The following is a 25,579-nucleotide window of genomic DNA, read 5'->3' as shown; positions in this document are numbered from 1 at the left end:
TTCATATGCAGATGAGGGTTCCAGCCAACTTTGGCCCACTGCTTGGATGACATCACCGTATGCAAATACGTCTTCTGCAGACCTTCCCCCAGGAATGCTTGTACTAGTTGTTGCATTTGGTTTGTTGTTTGGGGTGCTTCAGTATTAGGCAGCCTTCTGCTCTCCCATGTTCATCTGAAAATATGTGTTCTCCCTGCAGTTGTTGTCCCCAGATGAGAGTTCTCTTGTGCTGCCTCAGTTGAATCTCCTTTACTTGACAGAGATGTGCCTGAGGAGCGGCCATCCCCAGCCCTATCCCAAATCATACTTATTTTGCATAGGAGATACCATGGTCATGAAGATTGTTCTTCCAGGGTGAGGTTCATTCATTGCATTCTGGGTATGCTGACCCCTGTGATTTCCCCAAATGTGGGAAACTCGACTGCATTATTTGTGGTAGTGGGGGACTGTGTTTGTGCTTTCCTCTGGTCAGCTCTGGTAAAAGTCAGATTTCTTTGTCTCAGATCTTCCTCTAGCCTTGTTCTTTTTTTGAGAGTTTCCTTGTGCTGCCTCAGTTGGATTTCCTTCACTTGACAGGGGGGTGCCCGAGCAGCGACCCTCCCCAGCTCTAGCCCAACTCCTACTTACCTGCCAGGTGAGATACTATGATCAGGAAGGTGCTTCTCCCAGGGCAAGGCTCACCCATTGCACTCTGGGTGTGCTGCTCCTACGATTTCCCCAAATGTGGGACACTTGACTACATAATTTGTGTTTCCTCTGGTCGGCTACTCGTATAATTCAGATCTCTTTGTCTCAGGTCTCTCTCCAGCCTAGTTTGCTGTCTGTTTCCACTTCTCTTTTCTTGAGCCCCTCCCTTCTATACCCTTGTGCACTATCCTGACTTCTCCCATCTGCTTACTTTGTGCCTTCCAACGCACAATGCAAACTACAGGTAGTGCTGCAGGGCCCACACCCTTTTACTTGCTTTACAGAGCAGCTCTGGAGCTGTTACAGTGCCCAGCTGCTGCAAGAAATCAGCTTGAATGCTTCAGGGGCTGGGGCATAGCCAACATGAGCCCCACACCGAAGGAGGGTGGAGGTGTTTAATGCGAACTAGGGGTCATCCAAGCGCCGCAAAAGGCCGCCATGCCCTGCACACCCCTTTTTTCTTTTCATATGCAGACGAGGGTTGAAGCCAACTTTGACCCACTGCTTGGATGACATCACCATATGCAAATCCATCTGCTGCAGGCCTTCCCCCAGGAATGCTTGCACTAGTAGTTGCATTTGGTTCGTTGTTTGGGGGTGCTTCAGTTTTAGGCAGCCTTCTGCCCTCCCATGTTCATCTGAAAATATGTGTTCTCCCTGCACTTGTTGTCCCCAGATGAGAGTTCCCTTGTGCTGCCTCAGTTGAATCTCCTTTACTTGACAGAGATGTGCCTGAGCAGCGGCCCTCCCCAGCCCTATCCCAAATCATACTTATTTTGCATAGGAGATACCTTGGTCATGAAGATTGTTCTCCCAGGGTGAGGTTCATTCATTGCATTCTGGGTATGCTGACCCCTGTGTTTTCCCCAAATGTGGGAAACTCGACTGCATTATTTGTGGTAGTGGGGGACTGTGTTTGTGCTTTCCTCTGGTCAGCTCTGGTAAAAGTCAGATTTCTTTGTCTCAGATCTTCCTCTAGCCTTGTTCTTCTTTCGAGAGTTCCCTTGTGCTGCCTCAGTTGGATCTCCTTCACTTGACAGGGGGTGCCCAAGCAGCAATCCTCCACAGCTCTAGCCCAACTCCTACTTACCTGCCAGGTGAGATACTATGATCTTCACTGTTAGGGCAATCAGGATGTGGAATTCCCTGCCAGGGAAGGTGGTAATGGCGGACTCTGTAATTGGATTTAAAAAAGGAATGGATACATTTCTGAATGAAAAAGCTATCCAAGGTTATAATACTTAAAATATCAACATGGTTAATCCGGGGGTAACATGAGTTGTAGTAGTTAACTAGTCATAAAACATTATTCAGCAAGTATGTAGAATCATCACAACTTAAAACAGGTTGAACACGATGGGCAATTTGCCTCTTTTCAACCTCAAAAACTATATTACTATATGTTACTATATTACTATGTTACTGTAGTATACAGAACACCACAATGTAATGAGCAGTGATAGTGAGCACTGATGAGGATACTAGAACTGACACTGAGCAGCAAGATGCAGCACTGGACTATTACTAATGTACTGTAGTATGCTGAGCACCACAATGCAGCACAAGACAATGAGCAGTGATACTGAGCACTGATGAGGATACTACTGAGAACTGACACTGAGCAGGAGAGACACACTACTAGTATTACTGAGCAGCAATAAGTAACCACTGATACTGAGCACTGATATTGAGATTTCCACTGAGAGAACATAGCCACGTCCTCTCCGCTCCCTCTTCAATGCACGAGTAAAAATGGCGGCAACGCGCAGCTCTTTATATGAAATCCGAATCTCGCGAGAATCCGACAGCGGGATGATGACATTTTCCCTTGTTCAGGTTTTCCGAGTCAGGCGGGAACAACCGAGCCTGCCTCGGACCAGTGTAAACCACGTGGAGTTCGTGGGGAATTCGGTTCTCGGAGAACCGAACCCGCTCCTCTCTACCTTATACCCATATATTTTTTTATTTTCAATCTAAGCCCCTGCAGTTTTCTGTAAGCATCTGCTTCGCTATGATGATCAACAAGTCACAAGGGCAAACACTCAGGGCTTGAGGCATAGATCTTAGGACCAGCTGCTACAAGCATGGCAGAGGTGTCACTATCACTGGTGACACCCAGAGAGGTGGCGAAGGAGATTGTAATGCAGTGCGTGCAGATAAGCAGCGCAATGGTAAAAAGGAGGCATGGTTTCATAGGTAGGGGCGTGGCCTGGTGGCCTGAATCTACATTTTGTTGCTCCGGGTGTCCCGGGGGTTGGGGGCTGCACCCGGGGACTAGTGTGTGAGCGGTGCTGGCTCCTGCACAGTGACAGGACATGGCCACCCAGCATGACGCCTCCCTTCTTGACCAATCTGTAATTGCAGTCGCACTGCAGTTCAGCGTGATCATAAAAAATGGTGTAGCCTCCTGCTGGTGCAGACTGTATGTGCGCGCAGGAAGCCGCCACCATTTTTGTGATCACAGCGGCTGAATGTGATGTCATACAGCCGCTGTGACCACGCCCCCTGTGTCTCCTCCGTTGCAGACCCCATTTTGAAGCCTTGCCCCCGCACCGCTCCATCCCTGACTTGGAAATGGAGTGTTGCTGACCCCCCTCTCCCCCCCTGCCCCGATTGACAGGCAGAGGCGATCGCATTCTCTGCGGGGTGCCGCAGAAAATGCAGGCACATGCGTATGCTCTTAGCAATTTTTGCAGTTGGATCGCTTACTGTGATTGCAATCCAACCTGAATCAGGCCCTATTACCTATCACAATGCGCTGCGGGCAGTACAAAATTGGTTTAATATGGGAGAAAAAACCCCAGACCTGTGCTCCTTAACTGTACCTGGTGGCTCGTGGAGCGGCTGCCCAGTAATCAGTGTCCACGCCAGTGCGCACACGGTCCACCCCCTACGGCCACGCTCCCCTTCATCAGCGGCCTCGTGATCCGGAAGGGCGGTGCGTGTGTGACTGACCTTAGGAAGAAACCGGAGCCTCCGCTGCAGTGACCCAGCAACCAGGGCACGGGAGTATACAGCGCCGCTGGGAGTGATGAAGCTGCAGTAAAGATGTCTATTAGACCTAGCCTGCTGCAGCCCTTGTAGATTCTCATAAAAAAAGTTCTTATTTTCTTGTCAAAATTAATAGCTAAGAATAGGCTGCCTGAGGCAGGCCCCTGTTAAGTGGCCTGCTACTGAAGGCACCAACTACAAACTGAGCTCCCTGTTCATGGAAGCGGGGTTATAGAGGAGAATGCGCTGAGCATCTTGGGAACAGTCAAAAGCTTTGAGCCGGTTGGTGCCTCAGATCAAGATCCTACTCTACACCCCAATGTGAATCCTTGTGGAGTCCAGTGTACCCCACAGAAGAAATTAATGTGTCACACCCATTGGCAGCAACCTTAGAATAGCTGCTGACGGGCACAATTGAGAAAGGAAGGGGGGGGGGACATTTGAATCCAGCACATAGATGCAATTCAAATATGTAATTTGAACCTTCCTATTTTAAAATATAATGGATGAACTTCACCCTGTGATAACAATCTTCATGATATAGAGATCTCATATGCAAAATAAGTATGAGTTGGGATAGGGCTGGGGAGGGTGGCTGCTCGGGCAAGCCCCTCCCCCGTCAAGTTAAGGAGATTCAACTGAGGAAGCACAAGGGAACTCTCGTCTGGGACAACAACTGCAGGGAGACCACATTTTTTCAGATGAACATGGGAGGGCGGAAGGCTGCCCTAATACTGAAGCACCATCAAATATCAAACCATATGCAATAACTAGTACAAGCATTCCTGGGGGAAGGTCTGCAGGAGACGAATTTGCATACGGTGATGTCATCCAAGCAGTGGGCCAAAGTTGGCTGGAACCCTCATCTGCATATGAAAAGAGAAAAAGGGTTATGCAGGGCATGGCGGCCTTTTGCGGCGCTTGGATGACCCCTAGTTCGCATTAAACACCTCCACCCTCCTTCGGTGTGGGGCTCATGTTGGCTATGCCCCAGCCCCTGAAGCATTCAAGCTGATTTCTTGCAGCAGCTGGGCACTGTAACAGCTCCAGAGCTGCTCTGTAAGGCCAATAAAAGGGTGTGGGCCCTGCAGCACTACCTGTAGTTCGCATTGTGCGTTGGAAGGCACAAAGTAAGCAGACGGGAGAAGTCAGGATAGTGCGCAAGGGCATAGAAGGGGAGCGGCTCAAGAAAAGAGAAGTGGAAACAGACAGCAAACTAGGCTGGAGAGAGACCTGAGACAAAGAGATCTGAATTATACGAGAGCCGACCAGGGGAAACACAAATTATGCAGTCAAGTTTCCCATATTTGGGGAAATCGCAGGGGGCAGCACACCCAGAGTGCAATGGTTGAGCCTTGCCCTGGGAGAAGCACCTTCAAGATCATAGTATCTCACCTGGCAGGTAAGTAGGAGTTGGGCTAGAGCTGGGGAGGGTCGCTGCTCGGGCACCCCCCTGTCAAGTGAAGGAGATCCAACTGAGGCAGCACAATGGAACTCTCGAAAGAAGAACAAGGCTAGAGGAAGATCTGAGAAAAAGAAATCTGACTTTTACCAGAGCTGACCAGCGGAAAACACAAACACAGTCTCCCTCAACTACCACAAATAATGGCAGGCGAGTTTCCGCACATTTGGGGTAAATCACAGGGGTCAGCATACCCAGAATGCAATGAATGAACCTCACCCTGGGTGAAACAATTTTCATGACCATGGTGTCTCCTATGCAAAATAAGTATGATTTGGGATAGGGCTGGGGAGGGCCGCTGCTCAGGCACATCTCTGTCAAGTAAAGGAGATTCAACTGAGGCAGCACAAGGGAACTCTCATATGGGGACAACAACTGCAGGGAGAACTACATATTTTCAGATGAACATGGGAAGGGCAGAAGGCTGCCTAATACTGAAGCACCCCCCAAACAACAAACCAAATGCAACAACTAGTGCAAGCATTCCTGGGGGAAGGCCTGCAGCAGATGGATTTGCATATGGTGATGTTATCCAAGCAGTGGGTCAAAGTTGGCTTCAACCCTCATCTGCATATGAAAAGAGAAAAGGGGCGTGCAGGGCATGGCGGCCTTTTGCGGTGCTTGGATGACCCCTAGATCGCATTAAACACCCCCACCCTCCTTTGGTGTGGGGCTCATGTTGGCTCCATGCCCCATCCCATGAAGCATTCAAGTTGATTTCTTGCAGCAGCTGGGCACTGTAACAGCTCCAGAGCTGCTCTGTAAGGCAAGTAAAAGGGTGTGGGGCCCTGCAGCACTACCTGTAGTTTGCATTGTGCATTGGAAGGCACAAAGTAAGCAGACGGGAGGAGAAGTCAGGATAGTGCACAAGGGTATAGAGGGAGGGGCTCAAGAAAAAAGAAGTGGAAACAGAGAGCAAACTAGGCTGGAGAGAGACCTGAGACAAAGAGATCTGAATTATACGAGAGCCGACAGAGGAAACACAAATTATGCAGTCAAGTGTCCCACATTTGGGGGGAAATCGTAGGAGCAGCACACCCAGTGTGCATGGGCTGAGCCTTGCCCTGGGAGAAGCACCTTCCTGATTATAGTATCTCACCTGGGTGTGCTGCCCCTGCGATTTCCCCAAATGTGGGAAACTTGACTGCATAATTTGTGTTTCCCCTGGTCGGCTCTCATATAATTCAGATCTCTTTGTCTCAGGTCTCTCTCCAGCCTAGTTTGCTGTCTGTTTTCCACTTCTTTTTTCTTGAGCCCCTCCCTTCTATACCCTTGTGGAATATCCTGACTTCTCCTCCTGTCTGCTTACTTTGTGCCTTCCAATGCACAATGCAAACTACAGGTAGTGCTGCAGGGCCCACACCCTTTTACTTGCCTTACAGAGCAGCTCTGAAGCTGTTACAGTGCCCAAGCTGCTTCAGGGGCTGGGGCATGGCCAACATGAGCCCCACACCGAAGGAGGGTGGGGGTGTTTAATGCGAACTAAGGGTCATCCAAGCGCCGCAAAAGGCCGCCATGCCCTGCATACCCCTTTTCTCTTTTCATATGCAGATGAGGGTTCCAGCCAACTTTGGCCCACTGCTTGGATGACATCACTATATGCATATCCGTCTTCTGCAGACCTTCCCCCAGGAATGCTTGTACTAGTTGTTGCATTTGGTTTGTTGTTTGGGGGTGCTTCAGTATTAGGCAGCCTTCTGCCCTCCCATGTTCATCTGAAAATATGTGTTCTCACTGCAGTTGTTGTCCCCAGATGAGAGTTCCCTTGTGCTGCCTCAGTTGAATCTCCTTTACTCTAAAACTTGTAAAACTTAGCAAAAGTGTTTACTAAATAGCTGCTCGGCAAAGTTGCAATGCCGAGACTCCCCGACCAGCTGCCCAGGATGAACCCACCTTTCTAGTAGAATGGGTCTTCACCTAATTCAGTAACGGCAATCCTGCCGTGGAATGAGCATGCTGAATCTTACCACAGATCCAGCGCATAATTGTCTACATGGAAGCAGGACACCCAATCCTGTTGGGAGCATACAGGACAAACAGAGCCTCTGTTTTCCTAATCTGAACCGTTCTGGTGACATAAATTTTCAAAGTTCTGACCACAGCCAGAGACTTTGACTCAACGAAGGTGTCAGTGGCCAAAGGCACCATGTGGAAAGATGAACCACCTTCGGCAGAAATAGTTGACGTGTCCTCAATTCTGCTCTATCTTCATGAAATATCAAATAAAGGCTCTTGTGATACTGCATGGTTTGTACTGTTTTCCATGTGCTCCCAGATCTTTCAAGCAAGAAGCATGGTCAAGAAAGTTCTGTTTGAAAAGAAACAACATTTACTGTCATTGTTATAGAATTTGGGAGAAAAAACAAGAAGAAATCTGCACTGTTGACGCACTGGACAGAATGAATGAATCATAAAATATAACCTTTATTAAGTATGTATTAAAATTGGATAAATATTAATATTATTATCCCAAACTGCAGTGAAACATAAAGGTTAAAATCACAGAACTAACATACATGTGCATAAGAAGAATAAAGAGATGTGAAAAAAAGGTTTAAAAAGCGTGTCCGTGTGTGATTATTTTTGAAGGCACAACCCTGGCGGGGTTGTTTATATAGATATATATGTTGCTAATAATCACTTTCTAGCGTAATGTTATTAAATAGCTGTTAGTATCTATGTCGTCAGGTACCACTGGGTCGTATCCTATATACTCCTGTGGGAAACTTGACTGCATAATTTGTGTTTCCCCTGGTCGGCTCTCGTATAATTCAGATCTCTTTGTCTCAGGTCTCTCTCCAGCCTAGTTTGCTGTCTGTTTCCACTTCTCTTTTCTTGAGCCGCTGCCTTCTATGCCCTTGTGCACTCTCCAGACTTCTCCTGTCTGCTTACTTTGTGCCTTCCAACGCACAATGCAAACTACAGGTAGTGCTGCAGGGCCCACACCCTTTTACTTGCCTTACAGAGCAGCTCTGGAGCTGTTACAGTGCCCAGCTGCAGCAAGAAATCAGCTTGAATGCTTCAGGGGCTGGGGCATAGCCAACATGAGCCCCACACCGACGGAGGGTGGAGGTGTTTAATGCAAACTAGGGGTCAGCCAAGCGCCGCAAAAGGCCGCCATGCCCTGCATGCCCCTTTTCTCTTTTCATATGCAGACGAGGGTTGAAGCCAACTTTGACCCACTGCTTGGATGACAGCACCATATGCAAATCCATCTGCGGCAGGCCTTCCCCCAGGAATGCTTGCACTAGTTGTTGCATTTGGTTTGTTGTTTGGGGGTGCTTCAGTATTAGGCAGCCTTCTGCCCTCCCATGTTCATCTGAAAATATGTGTTCTCCCTGCAGTTGTTGTCCCCAGATGAGAGTTCCCTTGTGCTGCCTCAGTTGAATCTCCTTTACTTGACAGAGATGTGCCTGAGCAGCGGCCCTCCCCAGCCCTATCCCAAATCATACTTATTTTGCATAGGAGATACCATGGTCATGAAGATTGTTCTCCCAGGGTTAGGTTCATTCATTGCGTTCTGGGTATGCTGACCTCTGTGATTTCCCCAAATGTGGGAAACTCAACTGCATTATTTGTGGTAGTGGGGGACTGTGTTTGTGCTTTACTCTGGTCAGCTCTGGTAAAAGTCAGATTTCTTTGTCTCAGATCTTCCTCTAGCCTTGTTCTTCTTTCAAGAGTTCCCTTGTGCTGCCTCAGTTGGATCTCCTTCACTTGACAGGGGGGTGCCCGAGCAGCGACCCTCCCCAGCTCTAGCCCAACTCCTACTTACCTGCCAGGTGAGATACTATGATCATGAAGTTGCTTCTCCCAGGGCAAGGCTCACCCATTGCACTCTGGGTGTGCTGCCCCTGCGATTTCCCCAAATATGGGAAACTTGATTGCATAATTTGTGTTTCCCCTAGTCGGCTCTCATATAATTCAGATCTCTTTGTCTCAGGTCTCTCTCCAGCCTAGTTTGCTGTCTGTTTCCACTTCTTTTTTCTTGAGCCCCTCCCTTCTATACCCTTGTGCACTATCCTGACTTCTCCTCCTGTCTGCTTACTTTGTGCCTTCCGATGCACAATGCAAACTACAGGTAGTGCTGCAGGGCCCACACCCTTTTACTTGCCTTACAGAGCAGCTCTGGAGCTGTTACAGTGCCAAGCTGCTGCAAGAAATCAGCTTGAATGCTTCAGGGGCTGGGGCATGGCCAACATGAGCCCCACACCGAAGTAGGGTGGGGGTGTTTAATGCGAACTAAGGGTCATCCAAGCGCCGCAAAAGGCCGCCATGCCCTGCATACCCCTTTTCTCTTTTCATATGCAGATGAGGGTTCCAGCCAACTTTGGCCCACTGCTTGGATGACATCACTGTATGCAAATCCGTCTTCTGCAGACCTTCCCCCAGGAATGCTTGTACTAGTTGTTGCATTTGGTTTGTTGTTTGGGGGTGCTTCAGTATTAGGCAGCCTTCTGCCCTCCCATGTTCATCTGAAAATATGTGTTCTCCCGGCAGTTGTTGTCCCCAGATGAGAGTTCCCTTGTGCTGCCTCAGTTGAATCTCCTTTACTTGACAGAGATGTGCCTGAGCAGCGGCCCTCCCCAGCCCTATCCCAAATCATACTTATTTTGCATAGGAGATACCATGGTCATAAAGATTGTTCTCCCAGGGTGAGGTTCATTCATTGCATTCTGGGTATGCTGACCCCTGTGATTTCCCCAAATGTGGGAAACTCAACTGCATTATTTGTGGTAGTGGGGGACTGTGTTTGTGTTTTCCTCTGGTCAGCTCTGGTAAAAGTCAGATTTCTTTGTCTCAGATCTTCCTCTAGCCTTGTTCTTCTTTCGAGAGTTCCATTGTGCTGCCTCAGTTTGATCTCCTTCACTTGACAGGGGGGTACCCGAGCAGCGACCCTCCCCAGCTCTAGCCCAACTCCTACATAACTGCCAGGTGAGATACTATGATCATGAAGGTGCTTCTCCCAGGGCAAGGCTCACCCATTGCACTCTGGGTGTGCTGCTCCTGCGATTTCCCCAAATGTGGGAAACTTGACTGCATAATTTGCGTTTCCCCTGGTCGGCTCTCGTATAATTCAGATCTCTTTGTCTCAGGTCTCTCTCCAGCCTAGTTTGCTGTCTGTTTCCACTTCTCTTTTCTTGAGCCGCTGCCTTCTATGCCCTTGTGCACTCTCCTGACTTCTCCTGTCTGCTTACTTTGTGCCTTCCAACGCACAATGCAAACTACAGGTAGTGCTGCAGGGCCCACACCCTTTTACTTGCCTTTCAGAGCAGCTCTGGAGCTGTTACAGTGCCCAGCTGCTGCAAGAAATCAGCTTGAATGCTTCAGGGGCTGGGGCATAGCCAACATGAGCCCCACACCGACGGAGGGTGGAGGTGTTTAATGCGAACTAAGGGTCATCCAAGCGCCGCAAAAGGCCGCCATGCCCTGCATACCCCTTTTCTCTTTTCATATGCAGATGAGGGTTCCAGCCAACTTTGGCCCACTGCTTGGATGACATCACCGTATGCAAATACGTCTTCTGCAGACCTTCCCCCAGGAATGCTTGTACTAGTTGTTGCATTTGGTTTGTTGTTTGGGGTGCTTCAGTATTAGGCAGCCTTCTGCTCTCCCATGTTCATCTGAAAATATGTGTTCTCCCTGCAGTTGTTGTCCCCAGATGAGAGTTCTCTTGTGCTGCCTCAGTTGAATCTCCTTTACTTGACAGAGATGTGCCTGAGCAGCGGCCATCCCCAGCCCTATCCCAAATCATACTTATTTTGCATAGGAGATACCATGGTCATGAAGATTGTTCTTCCAGGGTGAGGTTCATTCATTGCATTCTGGGTATGCTGACCCCTGTGATTTCCCCAAATGTGGGAAACTCGACTGCATTATTTGTGGTAGTGGGGGACTGTGTTTGTGCTTTCCTCTGGTCAGCTCTGGTAAAAGTCAGATTTCTTTGTCTCAGATCTTCCTCTAGCCTTGTTCTTTTTTTGAGAGTTTCCTTGTGCTGCCTCAGTTGGATTTCCTTCACTTGACAGGGGGGTGCCCGAGCAGCGACCCTCCCCAGCTCTAGCCCAACTCCTACTTACCTGCCAGGTGAGATACTATGATCAGGAAGGTGCTTCTCCCAGGGCAAGGCTCACCCATTGCACTCTGGGTGTGCTGCTCCTACGATTTCCCCAAATGTGGGACACTTGACTACATAATTTGTGTTTCCTCTGGTCGGCTACTCGTATAATTCAGATCTCTTTGTCTCAGGTCTCTCTCCAGCCTAGTTTGCTGTCTGTTTCCACTTCTCTTTTCTTGAGCCCCTGCCCTTGCCCTTGTGCACTCTCCTGACTTCTCCTGTCTGCTTACTTTGTGCCTTCCAACGCACAATGCAAACTACAGGTAGTGCTGCAGGGCCAACACCCTTTTACTTGCCTTACAGAGCAGCTCTGGAGCTGTTACAGTGCCCAGCTGCTGCAAGAAATCAGCTTGAATGCTTCAGGGGCTGGGGCATAGCCAACATGAGCCCCACACCGACGGAGGGTGGAGGTGTTTAATGCGAACTAAGGGTCATCCAAGCGCCGCAAAAGGCCGCCATGCCCTGCATACCCCTTTTCTCTTTTCATATGCAGATGAGGGTTCCAGCCAACTTTGGCCCACTGCTTGGATGACATCACCGTATGCAAATCCGTCTTCTGCAGACCTTTTCCCAGGAATGCTTGTACTAGTTGTTGCATTTGGTTTGTTGTTTGGGGGTGCTTCAGTATTAGGCAGCCTTCTGCTCTCCCATGTTCATCTGAAAATATGTGTTCTCCCTGCAGTTGTTGTCCCCAGATGAGAGTTCCCTTGTGCTGCCTCAGTTGAATCTCCTTTACTTGACAGGGATGTGCCTGAGCAGCGGCCCTCCCCAGCCCTATCCCAAATCATACTTATTTTGCATAGGAGATACCATTGTCATGAAGATTGTTCTCCCAGGGTGAGGTTCATTCATTGCATTCTGGGTATGCTGACCCCTGTCATTTCCCCAAATGTGGGAAACTCGACTGCATTATTTGTGGTAGTGGGGGACTGTGTTTGTGCTTTCCTCTGGTCAGCTCTGGTAAAAGTCAGATTTCTTTGTCTCAGATCTTCCTCTAGCCTTGTTCTTTTTTCGAGAGTTTCCTTGTGCTGCCTCAGTTGGATCTCCTTCACTTGACAGGGGGGTGCCCGAACAGCGACCCTCCCCAGCTCTAGCCCAACTCCTACTTACCTGCCAGGTGAGATACTATGATCAGGAAGGTGCTTCTCCCAGGGCAAGGCTCACCCAATGCACTCTGGGTGTGCTGCTCCTACGATTTCCCCAAATGTGGGACACTTGATTACATAATTTGTGTTTCCTCTGGTCGGCTCTCGTATAATTCAGATCTCTTTGTCTCAGGTCTCTCTCCAGCCTAGTTTGCTGTCTGTTTCCACTTCTCTTTTCTTGAGCCGCTCCCTTCTATGCCCTTGTGCACTATCCTGACTTCTCCCGTCTGCTTACTTTGTGCCTTCCAACGCACAATGCAAACTACAGGTAGTGCTGCAGGGCCCACACCCTTTTACTTGCTTTACAGAGCAGCTCTGGAGCTGTTACAGTGCCCAGCTGCTGCAAGAAATCAGCTTGAATGCTTCAGGGGCTGGGGCATAGCCAACATGAGCCCCACACCGAAGGAAGGTGGAGGTGTTTAATGCAAACTAGGGGTCATCCAAGCGCCGCAAAAGGCCGCCATGCCCTGCACACCCCTTTTTTATTTTCATATGCAGACGAGGGTTGAAGCCAACTTTGACCCACTGCTTGGATGACATCACCATATGCAAATCCATCTGCTGCAGGCCTTCCCCCAGGAATGCTTGCACTAGTAGTTGCATTTGGTTTGTTGTTTGGGGGTGCTTCAGTGTTAGGCAGCCTTCTGCCCTCCCATGTTCATCTGAAAATATGTGTTCTCCCTGCAGTTGTTGTCCCCAGATGAGAGTTCCCTTGTGTTGCCTCAGTTGAATCTCCTTTACTTGACAGAGATGTGCCTGAGCAGCGGCCCTCCCCAGCCCTATCCCAAATCATACTTATTTTGCATAGGAGATACCATGGTCATGAAGATTGTTCTCCCAGGGTGAGGTTCATTCATTGCACTCTGGGTATGCTGACCCCTGTGATTTCCCCAAATGTGGGAAACTCGACTGCATTATTTGTGGTAGTGGGGGACTGCGTTTGTGCTTTCCTCTGGTCAGCTCTGGTAAAAGTCAGATTTCTTTGTCTCAGATCTTCCTCTAGCCTTGTTCTTCTTTCGAGAGTTCCCTTGTGCTGCCTCAGTTGGATCTCCTTCACTTGACAGGGGGTGCCCGAGCAGCAATCCTCCACAGCTCTAGCCCAACTCCTACTTACCTGCCAGGTGAGATACTATGATGTTCACTGTTAGGGCAATCAGGATGTGGAATTCCCTGCCAGGGAAGGTGGTAATGGCGGACTCTGTAATTGGATTTAAAAAAGGAATGGATACATTTCTGAATGAAAAAGCTATCCAAGGTTATAATACTTAAAATATCAACATGGTTAATCCGGGGGTAACATGAGTTATAGTAGCTAACTAGTCATAAAACATTATTCAGCAAGTATGTAGAATCATCACAACTTAAAACAGGTTGAACACGATGGGCAATTTGCCTCTATTCAACCTCAAAAACTATGTTACTATATGTTACTATATTACTATGTTACTGTAGTATACAGAACACCACAATGTAATGAGCAGTGATAGTGAGCACTGATGAGGATACTAGAACTGACACTGAGCAGCAAGATGCAGCACTGGACTATTAGTAATGTACTGTAGTATGCTGAGCACCACAATGCAGCACAAGACAATGAGCAGTGATACTGAGCACTGATGAGGATACTACTGAGAACTGACACTGAGCAGGAGAGACACACTACTAGTATTACTGAGCAGCAATAAGTAACCACTGATACTGAGCACTGATATTGAGATTTCCACTGAGAGAACATAGCCACGTCCTCTCCGCTCTCTCTTCAATGCACGAGTAAAAATGGCGGCAACGCGCAGCTCTTTATATGGAATCCGAATCTCGAGAGAATCCGACAGCGGGATGATGACATTTTCCCTTGTTCAGGTTTTCCGAGTCAGGCGGGAACAACCGAGCCTGCCTCGGACCAGTGTAAACCACATGGAGTTCGTCGGGAATTCGGTTCTCGGAGAACCGAACCCGCTCCTCTCTACCTTATACCCATCAATTTTTTTATTTTCAATCTAAGCCCCTGCAGTTTTCTGTAAGCATCTGCTTCGCTATGATGATCAACAAGTCACAAGGGCAAACACTCAGGGCTTGAGGCGTAGATCTTAGGACAAGCTGCTACAAGCATGGCAGAGGTGTCACTATCACTGGTGACACCCAGAGAGGTGGCGAAGGAGATTGTAATGCAGTGCGCGCAGATAAGCAGCGCAATGGTAAAAAGGAGGCATGGTTTCATAGGTAGGGGCGTGGCCTGGTGGCCTGAATCTACATTTTGTTGCTCCGGGTGTCCCGGGGGTTGGGGGCTGCACCCGGGGACTAGTGTGTGTGCGGTGCTGGCTCCTGCACAGTGACAGGGCATGGCCACCCAGCATGACGCCTCCATTCTTGACCATGCTGTAATTGCAGTCGCACTGCAGTTCAGCGTGATCATAAAAAATGGTGTAGCCTCCTGCTGGTGCAAACTGTATGTGCGCGCAGGAAGCCGCCACCATTTTTGTGATCACAGCGGCTGAATGTGATGTCATACAGCCGCTGTGACCACGCCCCCTGTGTCTCCTCCGTTGCAGACCCCATTTTGAAGCCTTGCCCCCGCACCGCTCCATCCCTGACTTGGAAATGGAGTGTTGCTGACCCCCCTCTCCCCCCCCCGCCCCGATTGACAGGCAGAGGCGATCGCATTCTCTGCAGGGTGCCGCAGAAAATGCAGGCACATGCGTATGCTGTTAGCAATTTTTGCAGTTGGATCGCTTATTGTGATTGCATTCCAACCTGAATCAGGCCCTATTACCTATCACAATGCGCTGCGGGCAGTACAAAATTGGGTTAATATAGGAGTAAAACTCCCAGACCTGTGCTCCTTAACTGTACCTGGTGGCTAGTGGAGCGGCTGCCCAGTAATCAGTGTCCACGCCAGTGCGCACACGGTCCACCCCCTACGGCCACGCTCCCCTTCATCAGCGGCCTCGTGATCCGGAAGGGCGGTGTGTGTGTGACTGACCTTAGGAAGAAACTGGAGCCTCCGCTGCAGTGACCCAGCAACCAGGGCACGGGAGTATACAGCGCCGCTGGGAGTGATGAAGCTGCAGTAAAGATGTCTATTAGACCTAGCCTGCTGCAGCCCTTGTAGATTCTCATAAAACAAGTTCTTCTTTTCTTGTCAAAATTAATAGCTAAGAATAGGCTGCCTGAGGCAGGCCCCTGTTAAGTGGCCTGCTACTGAAGGCACCAACTACAAACTGAGCTCCCTGTTCATGGAAGCGGGGTTATAGAGGAGGATGCGCTGAGCATCTTGGGAACAGTCAAAAGCTTTGAGCCGGTTGGTGCCTCAGATCAAGATCCTACTCTACACCCCAATGTGAATCCTTGTGGAGTCCAGTGTACCCAACAGAAGAAATTAATGTGTCACACCCATTGGCAGCAACCTTAGAATAGCTGCTGACGGGCACAATTGAGAAAGGAAGGGGGGGGGGGACATTTGAATCCAGCACATAGATGCAATTCAAATATGTAATTTGTACCTTCCTATTTTAAAATATAATGGATGAACCTCACCCTGTGAGAACAATCTTCATGATCAAGAGATCTCATATGCAAAATAAGTATGAGTTGGGATAGGGCTGGGGAGGGTGGCTGCTCGGGCAGCCCCTCCCCCGTCAAGTTAAGGAGATTCAACTGAGGACGCACAAGGGAACTCTCGTCTGGGGACAACAACTGCAGGGAGACCACATCTGTTCAGATGAACATGGGAGGGTGGAAGGCTGCCTAATATTGAAGCACCATCAAATATCAAACCATATGCAACAACTAGTACAAGCATTCCTGGGGGAAGGTCTGCAGAAGACGGATTTGCATACGGTGATGTCATCCAAGATGTGGGCCAAAGTTGGCTGGAACCCTCATCTGCATATGAAAAGAGAAAAGGGGCATGCAGGGCATGGCGGCCTTTTGCGGTGCTTGGATGACCCCTAGTTCGCATTAAACACCCCCACCCTACTTTGGTGTGGGGCTCATGTTGGCCATGCCCCATCCCCTGAAGCATTCAAGCTGATTTCTTGCAGCAGCTGGGCACTGTAACAGCTCCAGAGCTGTTCTGTAAGGCAAGTAAAAGGGTGTGGGCCCTGCAGCACCACCTGTAGTTCGCATTGTGCGTTGGAAGGCACAAAGTAAGCAGACGGGAGGAGAAGTCAGGATAGTGCGCAAGGGCATCCTTTTCTCTTAGTCCGTAGAGGATGCTGGGGTCACATTAAGAACCATGGGGTATAGACGGGATCCGCAAGAGACATGGGCACTTTAAGACTTTCAAAGGGTGTGAACTGGCTCCTCCCTCTATGCCCCTCCTCCAGACTCCAGTTATAGGAACTGTGCCCAGGGAGACGGACATTTCGAGGAAAGGATTTATTGTTAAACTAAGGTGAGCATCTTACCAGCTCACACCTTAAGCATGCCGCAGAACGTGGCATTCAACAGAACACAAGCCAACGGCATGAACAATTGCAGCAAAAAGCTGACCAGAACCATAACATAACATGTGTATAACCACAAGTAATAACTGCAGACACAGTATGGACTGGGACGGGTGCCCAGCATCCTCTACGGACTAAGAGAAAAGGATTTACCGGTAGGTATTAAAATCCTATTTTCTCATACGACCTAGAGGATGCTGGGGTCACATTAAGAACCATGGGGTTATACCAAAGCTCTTGAACGGGTGGGAGAGTGCGTACGACTCTGCAGCACCGAATGACCCAACTTGAGGTTATCATCAGCCAAGGTATCAAACTTGTAAAACTTAGCAAAAGTGTTTACTAAATAGCTGCTCGGCAAAGTTGCAATGCCGAGACTCCCCGACCAGCTGCCCAGGATGAACCCACCTTTCTAGTAGAATGGGTCTTCACCTAATTCAGTAACGGCAATCCTGCCATGGAATGAGCATGCTGAATCTTACCACAGATCCAGCGCATAATGGTCTACATGGAAGCAGGACACCCAATCCTGTTGGGAGCATACAGGACAAACAGAGCCTCTGTTTTCCTAATCTGAACCGTTCTGGTGACATAAATTTTCAAAGTTCTGACCACAGCCAGAGACTTTGACTCAACGAAGGTGTCAGTGGCCAAAGGCACCATGTGGAAAGATGAACCACCTTCGGCTGAAATTGTTGACGTGTCCTCAATTCTGCTCTATCTTCATGAAAGATCAAATAAAGGCTCTTGTGATACTGCATGGTTTGTACTGTTTTCCATGTGCTCCCAGATCTTTCAAGCAAGTAGCATGGTCAAGAAAGTTCTGTTTGAAAAGAAACAACATTTACTGTCATTGTTATAGAATTTGGGAGAAAAAACAAGAAGAAATCTGCACTGTTGACGCACTGGACAGAATGAATGAATCATAAAATATAACCTTTATTAAGTATGTATTAAAATTGGATAAATATTAATATTATTATCCCAAACTGCAGTGAAACATAAAGGTTAAAATCACAGAACTAACATACATGTGCATAAGAAGAATAAAGAGATGTGAAAAAAAGGTTTAAAAAGCGTGTCCGTGTGTGATTATTTTTGAAGGCACAACCCTGGCGGGGTTGTTTATATAGATATATATGTTGCTAATAATCACTTTCTAGCGTAATGTTATTAAATAGCGCTTAGTATCTATGTCGTCAGGTACCACTGGGTCGTATCCTATATACTCCCTTCACTCAATAGGGGTTACCTCCCGGGAAGCCATCCCCATTGGCGAATTTGTGGGGGTGATTGAGTATAACCGGTAAGCTAACCTCCAATTTGTGGGGTGCTTAGGTAGATGGGGATCACTTATTTCTCTGTGTCCCCTAAGACTATATTCCTAAATTCAATACCACAGGGGGATAGCTTTCTATATCGGATAAGGAATCACTTGATAGGGAAATCTCTATGCATCATGGAAAGATCATATTTATTAATATCCAAACTAAAAAAATGATGAATAGCTTTAATTTAGCTGTTTAGATATAGTTAATTGGCGAGATATACCAACAGGTGCGGTTGCCTTAAGGAATATGGCAATTCCAATATAAATAGCAGCCCTCCTTCATATAATCAGCCAGATCTTATTAAATCTGGTCCAGATATAGCCGTTCAGATATACTTAATTGACAACATATATCAATCGGTGGGGTTGCCTTAAGGAATATAGCAATTCCAATTCTCATATAAATAGCAACCTTCCTTCATATATTCAGCCAGATCTTATTTAATCTGATCTAGGCGTAGGCAATAATGCTTTCCTTAGAGGTATAGCCACCTCAATTCTTATTAGGAAGCAAAGTGTCTGTCATAATGGTTTATCCAATTCATCTAAGAAATAATATATTCCATGTGTCAGAGATTCATTACTCTCTATTTACACTGTTAAAGAGTTAATTCTTATTATGTTACAGTGTAATGAAATTATCATATAGGGAGATGTGGCAATTCCATGTGCTATATATATAATAACCCTTAGTGGTCCAGATTCCACAATGAGGAATTTTCTTATAAACCGCTGAAACACACAGCTGTTTGACTGACTTCCAAATATATCTATCTCACTTTGTAACAGTCTTATGATAGAGAAACTGTTACATATTCGGTCACTTAGTTATCTAAAGGTAAACAGACTCAGTGTGAGGGTAATATAATATATCAAATGCGCTGTCAATAATCGTGGTAACTGGTGTAATAATGTGGTATATTGAGTATGCTAGTAAGGCATATAACTGCTCTCCAGCCTTTAAGTGTTACCAATCAATTTGTTACACTGTAAAGGATTTATGGTGTCCTGTTAGGACATGCAGCTGCTAGGCTGACTCAAAGATTTATCCATTTGTAACAATTATGTAACAGTTATATACATGTTACTGGTATTACATAGAAATAGTATGACACAGGCCAGCAGTCCCATGTGTCTAGATTCCACAATAGGAGATTTTCTTTGTCTTATAAACTGCTGGAACACACAGCTGCTAGACTGACTTCAAATATATATATTACTTTGTAACAGTCTTATAGTAAAGAGACTGTTACACACTGTCATTTAGTTATCTCAAGGTTAGCAGATTCTGTGTGAGGATAGTGTTCTGTTAGAACATGCAGCTGCTAGGCTGACTCATAGAAAATGTATCCATTTGTAACAAATGACACATACAGCATTAAATTAATATCTATAGCAGCCCATGTGACATCTCTACTCTTATCATAATTGTCTGGTTATTGCCAATCTGGACAGCAGGAGTGATATATATTCACTAGTCCCAATATCCCATCATATAAATATACCCACACTGATATACTTTCTTATCAAGAGTTATTAGTAGCTATCTGTATGCACTTTAGACATTGTATCTGCTAAGTGACATCATATCTAGTGTATTCCTTTCTTATAGCTCAGCTTCTATTCCCTATTAGTGGAGACTAACAGCTAACATCATAATCATATATTTTTGTTTTATAACATTTCACATGAGTCAAATACACGCGGACACGCCGTGCCCTACACGTGTGTTTCACTGCATCTATGGCAACTTACATTAAAGCTAACAAGAAAGCACACTCGTTCTGTCTTTAAACTGATAAAAGAAACCCCAAAAATATGGGGCATGCAAAAATTGAGATAAAACTCAGTTTTGCTCCTCTCCACGGAAATCTTTAATAAAAGGCGAAATATTTGTTAGTTCTGAAGAGAAACCAGAGCATGACCAAGATTCCACCTGTCGCCTGAGTGCCATGCCAGCAGTTCTCATTGAGCTCAAAGTGAGCACCCAATTTGAAAGAAAGATAGCAGATTTCTCACCAGGCTTCCCCTAGCTATAAACATGGTTTGTACTCTTTTCCATGTGTTCCCAGATCTTTCAAGCAATTAGTATAGTCAAGAAAGTTCTGTTTGAAAAGAAACAAACATTTACTGTCATTTCTATGCAAATGAGCTTACATTAAAGCACACTCGTTCTATCTTTAAACAGATAAAATAAAACCCCAATAAGATGGGGAATGCAAAATTTGAGATAAAACTCAGTTTTGCTCCTCTCCACGGAAATCTTTAGTAAAAGGCGAAAGATTTGTTCGTTCTGAAGAGAAACCAGAGCATGACCAAGATTCCACCTGTCGCCTGAGTGCCATGCCAGCAGTCCTCATTCAGCTCAAAGTGAGCACCCAATTTGAAAGAAAGAAAGCAGATTTCTCACCAGGCTTCCCCTTGCTATAAGCATGGTTTGTACTCTTTTCCATGTGCTCCCAGATCTTTCAAGCAAGTAGCATGGTCAAGAAAGTTCTGTTTGAAAAGAAACAGACATTTACTGTCATTGTTATACAAATAAACTTACATTAAAGCCAACAAGAAAGCACACTCATTCTGTCCTTAAACTGATAAAAGAAACCCCAATAATATGGGGCATGCAAAAATTGAGATAAAACTCAGTTTTGCTCCTCTCCACGGAAATCTTTAATAAATGGCGAAAGATTTGTTCATTCTGAAGAGAAACCAGAGCATGACCAAGATTCCACCTGTCGCCTGAGTGCCATGCCAGCAGTCCTCATTCAGATCAAAGTGAGCGCCCAATTTGAAAGAAAGCAGATTTCTCACCTGGCTTCTCCTTGCTATAAGCATGGTTTGTACTGTATTCCATGTGCTCCCAGATCTTTCAAGCAAGTAGCATGGTCAAGAAAGTTCTGTTTGAAAAGAAACAAACATTTACTGTAATTTCTATGCAAATGAGCTTTCATTAAAGCACACTCATTCTATCTTTAAACCGATAAAAGAAAATCCAAAAAGATGGGGCATGCAAAAATTGAGGTAAAACTCAGTTTTGCTCCTCTCCACGGAAATCTTTAGTAAAAGGCGAAAGATTTGTTCGTTCTGAAGAGAAACCAGAGCATGACCAAGATTTTCATCTGAAAATATGTGTTCTCCCTGCAGTTGTTGTCCCCAGATGAGAGTTCCCTTGTGCTGCCTCAGTTGAATCTCCTTTACTTGACAGAGATGTGCCTGAGCAGCGGCCCTCCCCAGCCCTATCCCAAATCATACTTATTTTGCATAGGAGATACCATGGTCATGAAGATTGTTCTCCCAGGGTGAGGTTCATTCATTGCATTCTGGGTATGCTGACCCCTGTGATTTCCCCAACGTGGGAAACTCGACTGCATTATTTGTGGTAGTGGGGGACTGTGTTTGTGCTTTCCTCTGGTCAGCTCTGGTAAAAGTCAGATTTCTTTGTCTCAGATCTTCCTCTAGCCTTGTTCTTCTTTCGAGAGTTCCCTTGTGCTGCCTCAGTTGGATCTCCTTCACTTGACAGGGGGTGCCCGAGCAGCAATCCTCCACAGCTCTAGCCCAACTCCTACTTACCTGCCAGGTGAGATACTATGATCTTCACTGTTAGGGCAATCAGGATGTGGAATTCCCTGCCAGGGAAGGTGGTAATGGCGGACTCTGTAATTGGATTTAAAAAAGGAATGGATACATTTCTGAATGAAAAAGCTATCTAAGGTTATAATACTTAAAATATCAACATGGTTAATCCGGGGGTAACATGAGTTATAGTAGCTAACTAGTCATAAAACATTATTCAGCAAGTATGTAGAATCATCACAACTTAAAACAGGTTGAACACGATGGGCAATTTGCCTCTATTCAACCTCAAAAACTATGTTACTATATGTTACTATATTACTATGTTACTGTAGTATACAGAAAACCAAAATGCAATGAACAGTGATAGTGAGCACTGATGAGGATACTAGAACTGACACTGAGCAGCAAGATGCAGCACTGGACTATTAGTAATGTACTGTAGTATGCTGAGCACCACAATGCAGCACAAGACAATGAGCAGTGATACTGAGCACTGATGAGGATACTACTGAGAACTGACACTGAGCAGGAGAGACACACTACTAGTATTACTGAGCAGCAATAAGTAACCACTGATACTGAGCACTGATATTGAGATTTCCACTGAGAGAACATAGCCACGTCCATTCCGCTCTCTCTTCAATGCACGAGTAAAAATGGCGGCAACGCGCAGCTCTTTATATGGAATCCGAATCTCGCGAGAATCCGACAGCGGGATGATGACATTTTCCCTTGTTCAGGTTTTGCGAGTCAGGCGGGAACAACCGAGCCTGCCTCGGACCAGTGTAAACAACGTGGAGTTCGTGGGGAATTCGGTTCTCGGAGAACCGAACCCGCTCCTCTCTACCTTATACCAATCAATTTTTTTATTTTCAATCTAAGCCCCTGCAGTTTTCTGTAAGCATCTGCTTCGCTATGATGATCAACAAGTCACAAGGGCAAACACTCAGGGCTTGAGGCGTAGATCTTAGGACCAGCTGCTACAAGCATGGCAGAGGTGTCACTATCACTGGTGACACCCAGAGAGGTGGCGAGGGAGATTGTAATGCAGTGCGCGCAGATAAGCAGCGCAATGGTAAAAAGGAGGCATGGTTTCATAGGTAGGGGCGTGGCCTGGTGGCCTGAATCTACATTTTGTTGCTCCGGGTGTCCCGGGGGTTGGGGGCTGCACCCGGGGACTAGTGTGTGAGCGGTGCTGGCTCCTGCACAGTGAAAGGGCATGGCCACCCAGCATGACGCCTCCCTTCTTGACCATGCTGTAATTGCAGTCGCACTGCAGTTCAGCGTGATCATAAAAAATGGTGTAGCCTCCTGCTGGTGCAGACTGTATGTGCGCGCAGGAAGCCGCCACCATTTTTGTGATCACAGCGGCTGAATGTGATGTCATACAGCCGCTGTGACCACGCCCCCTGTGTCTACTCCGTTGCAGACCCCATTTTGAAGCCTTGCCCCCGCACCGCTCCATCCCTGACTTGGAAATGGAGTGTTGCTGACCCACCTATCCCCCCCCGCCCCGATTGACAGGCAGAGGCGATCGCATTCTCTGCGCGGTGCCGCAGAAAATGCAGGCACATGCGTATGCTCTTAGCAATTTTTGCAGTTGGATCGCTTATTGTGATTGCAATCCAACCTGAATCAGGCCCTATTACCTATCACAATGCGCTGCGGGCAGTACAAAATTGGGTTAATATAGGAGAAAAACCCCCAGACCTGTGCTCCTTAACTGTACCTGGTGGCTAGTGGAGCGGCTGCCCAGTAATCAGTGTCCACGCCAGTGCGCACACGGTCCACCCCCTACGGCCACGCTCCCCTTCATCAGCGGCCTCGTGATCCGGAAGGGTGGTGTGTGTGTGACTGACCTTAGGATGAAACCGGACCCTCCGCTGCAGTGACCCAGCAACCAGGGCACGGGAGTATACAGCGCCGCTGGGAGTGATGAAGCTGCAGTAAAGATGTCTATTAGACCTAGCCTGCTGCAGCCCTTGTAGATTCTCATAAAACAAGTTCTTCTTTTCTTGTCAAAATTTATAGCTAAGAATAGGCTGCCTGAGGCAGGCCCCTGTTAAGTGGCCTGCTACTGAAGGCACCAACTACAAACTGAGCTCCCTGTTCATGGAAGCGGGGTTATAGAGGAGAATGCACTGAGCATCTTGGGAACAGTCAAAAGCTTTGAGCCGGTTGGTGCCTCAGATCAAGATCCTACTCTACACCCCAATGTGAATCCTTGTGGAGTCCAGTGTACCCCACAGAAGAAATTAATGTGTCACACCCATTGGCAGCAACCTTAGAATAGCTGCTGACGGGCACAATTGAGAAAGGAAGGGGGGGGGGGGGACATTTGAATCCAGCACATAAATGCAATTCAAATATGTAATTTGTACCTTCCTATTTTAAAATATAATGGATGAACCTCACCCTGTGAGAACAATCTTCATGATCAAGAGATCACATATGCAAAATAAGTATGAGTTGGGATAGGGCTGGGGAGGGTGGCTGCTCGGGCAGCCCCTCCCCCGTCAAGTTAAGGAGATTCAACTGAGGAAGCACAAGGGAACTCTCGTCTGGGGACAACAACTGCAGGGAGACCACATCTTTTCAGATGAACATGGGAGGGCGGAAGGCTGCCTAATACTGAAGCACCATCAAATATCAAACCATATGCAACATCTAGTACAAGCCTTCCTGGGGGAAGGTCTGCAGCAGACGGATTTGCATACAGTGATGTTATTCAAGCAGTGGGCCAAAGTTGGCTGGAACCCTCATCTGCATATGAAAAGAGAAAAGGGGCGTGCAGGGCATGGCGGCCTTTTGCAGTGCTTGGATGACCCCTAGTTCTCATTAAACACCCCCACCCTCCTTTGGTGTGGGGCTCATGTTGGCCATGCCCCATCCCCTGAAGCATTCAAGCTGATTTCTTGCAGCAGCTGGGCACTGTAACAGCTCCAGAGCTGTTCTGTAAGGCAAGTAAAAGGGTGTGGGCCCTGCAGCACCACCTGTAGTTTGCATTGTGCGTTGGAAGGCACAAAGTAAGCAGACGGGAGGAGAAGTCAGGATAGTGCGCAAGGGCATCCTTTTCTCTTAGTCCGTAGAGGATGCTGGGGTCACATTAAGAACCATGGGGTATAGACGGGATCCGCAAGAGACATGGGCACTTTAAGACTATCAAAGGGTGTGAACTGGCTCCTCCCTCTATGCCCCTCCTCCAGACTCCAGTTATAGGAACTGTGCCCATGGAGACGGACATTTCGAGGAAAGGATTTATTGTTAAACTAAGGTGAGCATCTTACCAGCTCACACCTTAAGCATGCCGCAGAACGTGGCATTCAACAGAACACAAGCCAACGGCATGAATAATTGCAGCAAAAAGCTGACCAGAACCATAACACAACATGTGTATAACCACAAGTAATAACTGCAGACACAGTATGGACTGGGACGGGTGCCCAGCATCCTCTACAGACTAAGAGAAAAGGATTTACCGGTAGGTATTAAAATCCTATTTTCTCATACGACCTAGAGGATGCTGGGGTCACATTAAGAACCATGGGGTTATACCAAAGCTCTTGAACGGGTGGAAGAGTGCGTACGACTCTGCAGCACCGAATTACCCAACTTGAAGTTATCATCGGCCAAGGTATCAAACTTGTAAAACTTAGCAAAAGTGTTTACTAAATAGCTGCTCGGCAAAGTTGCAATGCCGAGACTCCCCGACCAGCTGCCCAGGATGAACCCACCTTTCTAGTAGAATGGGTCTTCACCTAATTCAGTAACGGCAATCCTGCCATGGAATGAGCATGCTGAATCTTACCACAGATCCAGCGCATAATGGTCTAC

At 47.2% G+C, this 25,579-nt stretch overlaps 18 non-coding genes and 1 pseudogene across 18 annotated transcripts; 13 read left to right on the top strand and 6 right to left on the bottom strand.

The window, feature by feature from the left end:
* Positions 1 to 303: 303 nt before the first annotated feature.
* LOC135003614 (U1 spliceosomal RNA) lies at positions 304 to 467 on the top strand. The gene has a single exon (XR_010204614.1). It is a non-coding gene; the product is annotated as a U1 spliceosomal RNA (small nuclear RNA).
* Positions 468 to 619: 152 nt separating this feature from the next.
* On the top strand, positions 620 to 783 carry LOC135003650 (U1 spliceosomal RNA). The gene has a single exon (XR_010204648.1). It is a non-coding gene; the product is annotated as a U1 spliceosomal RNA (small nuclear RNA).
* Positions 784 to 1,454: 671 nt separating this feature from the next.
* LOC135003623 (U1 spliceosomal RNA) lies at positions 1,455 to 1,618 on the top strand. Its single transcript, XR_010204622.1, has one exon. It is a non-coding gene; the product is annotated as a U1 spliceosomal RNA (small nuclear RNA).
* Positions 1,619 to 4,924: 3,306 nt separating this feature from the next.
* Positions 4,925 to 5,088, bottom strand: LOC135003644 (U1 spliceosomal RNA). Its single transcript, XR_010204642.1, has one exon. It is a non-coding gene; the product is annotated as a U1 spliceosomal RNA (small nuclear RNA).
* Positions 5,089 to 5,240: 152 nt separating this feature from the next.
* LOC135003602 (U1 spliceosomal RNA) lies at positions 5,241 to 5,411 on the bottom strand. Its single transcript, XR_010204602.1, has one exon. It is a non-coding gene; the product is annotated as a U1 spliceosomal RNA (small nuclear RNA).
* Positions 5,412 to 8,588: 3,177 nt separating this feature from the next.
* Positions 8,589 to 8,752, top strand: LOC135003629 (U1 spliceosomal RNA). Its single transcript, XR_010204629.1, has one exon. It is a non-coding gene; the product is annotated as a U1 spliceosomal RNA (small nuclear RNA).
* Positions 8,753 to 8,904: 152 nt separating this feature from the next.
* Positions 8,905 to 9,039, top strand: LOC135003655 (U1 spliceosomal RNA; annotated as a pseudogene).
* Positions 9,040 to 9,741: 702 nt separating this feature from the next.
* Positions 9,742 to 9,905, top strand: LOC135003612 (U1 spliceosomal RNA). Its single transcript, XR_010204612.1, has one exon. It is a non-coding gene; the product is annotated as a U1 spliceosomal RNA (small nuclear RNA).
* A 152-nt stretch (positions 9,906 to 10,057) lies between these two features.
* On the top strand, positions 10,058 to 10,220 carry LOC135003660 (U1 spliceosomal RNA). Its single transcript, XR_010204654.1, has one exon. It is a non-coding gene; the product is annotated as a U1 spliceosomal RNA (small nuclear RNA).
* A 670-nt stretch (positions 10,221 to 10,890) lies between these two features.
* On the top strand, positions 10,891 to 11,054 carry LOC135003613 (U1 spliceosomal RNA). The gene has a single exon (XR_010204613.1). It is a non-coding gene; the product is annotated as a U1 spliceosomal RNA (small nuclear RNA).
* Positions 11,055 to 11,206: 152 nt separating this feature from the next.
* LOC135003649 (U1 spliceosomal RNA) lies at positions 11,207 to 11,370 on the top strand. Its single transcript, XR_010204647.1, has one exon. It is a non-coding gene; the product is annotated as a U1 spliceosomal RNA (small nuclear RNA).
* Positions 11,371 to 12,038: 668 nt separating this feature from the next.
* On the top strand, positions 12,039 to 12,202 carry LOC135003628 (U1 spliceosomal RNA). The gene has a single exon (XR_010204628.1). It is a non-coding gene; the product is annotated as a U1 spliceosomal RNA (small nuclear RNA).
* A 152-nt stretch (positions 12,203 to 12,354) lies between these two features.
* Positions 12,355 to 12,517, top strand: LOC135003600 (U1 spliceosomal RNA). Its single transcript, XR_010204600.1, has one exon. It is a non-coding gene; the product is annotated as a U1 spliceosomal RNA (small nuclear RNA).
* Positions 12,518 to 13,188: 671 nt separating this feature from the next.
* On the top strand, positions 13,189 to 13,352 carry LOC135003599 (U1 spliceosomal RNA). The gene has a single exon (XR_010204599.1). It is a non-coding gene; the product is annotated as a U1 spliceosomal RNA (small nuclear RNA).
* A 6,626-nt stretch (positions 13,353 to 19,978) lies between these two features.
* LOC135003609 (U5 spliceosomal RNA) lies at positions 19,979 to 20,094 on the bottom strand. The gene has a single exon (XR_010204609.1). It is a non-coding gene; the product is annotated as a U5 spliceosomal RNA (small nuclear RNA).
* Positions 20,095 to 20,369: 275 nt separating this feature from the next.
* LOC135003604 (U5 spliceosomal RNA) lies at positions 20,370 to 20,485 on the bottom strand. The gene has a single exon (XR_010204604.1). It is a non-coding gene; the product is annotated as a U5 spliceosomal RNA (small nuclear RNA).
* A 286-nt stretch (positions 20,486 to 20,771) lies between these two features.
* Positions 20,772 to 20,887, bottom strand: LOC135003608 (U5 spliceosomal RNA). Its single transcript, XR_010204608.1, has one exon. It is a non-coding gene; the product is annotated as a U5 spliceosomal RNA (small nuclear RNA).
* Positions 20,888 to 21,157: 270 nt separating this feature from the next.
* On the bottom strand, positions 21,158 to 21,273 carry LOC135003607 (U5 spliceosomal RNA). The gene has a single exon (XR_010204607.1). It is a non-coding gene; the product is annotated as a U5 spliceosomal RNA (small nuclear RNA).
* A 144-nt stretch (positions 21,274 to 21,417) lies between these two features.
* On the top strand, positions 21,418 to 21,580 carry LOC135003605 (U1 spliceosomal RNA). Its single transcript, XR_010204605.1, has one exon. It is a non-coding gene; the product is annotated as a U1 spliceosomal RNA (small nuclear RNA).
* The last annotated feature ends 3,999 nt before the right edge of the window (positions 21,581 to 25,579 follow it).

The sequence above is a fragment of the Pseudophryne corroboree genome, unplaced genomic scaffold (genome assembly GCF_028390025.1).
Source record: "Pseudophryne corroboree isolate aPseCor3 unplaced genomic scaffold, aPseCor3.hap2 scaffold_1892, whole genome shotgun sequence".
Taxonomy (NCBI): domain Eukaryota; kingdom Metazoa; phylum Chordata; class Amphibia; order Anura; family Myobatrachidae; genus Pseudophryne; species Pseudophryne corroboree.
Note: the sequence above shows the minus strand (reverse complement) of the source record. Positions and strands in the feature narration are given on the sequence as shown.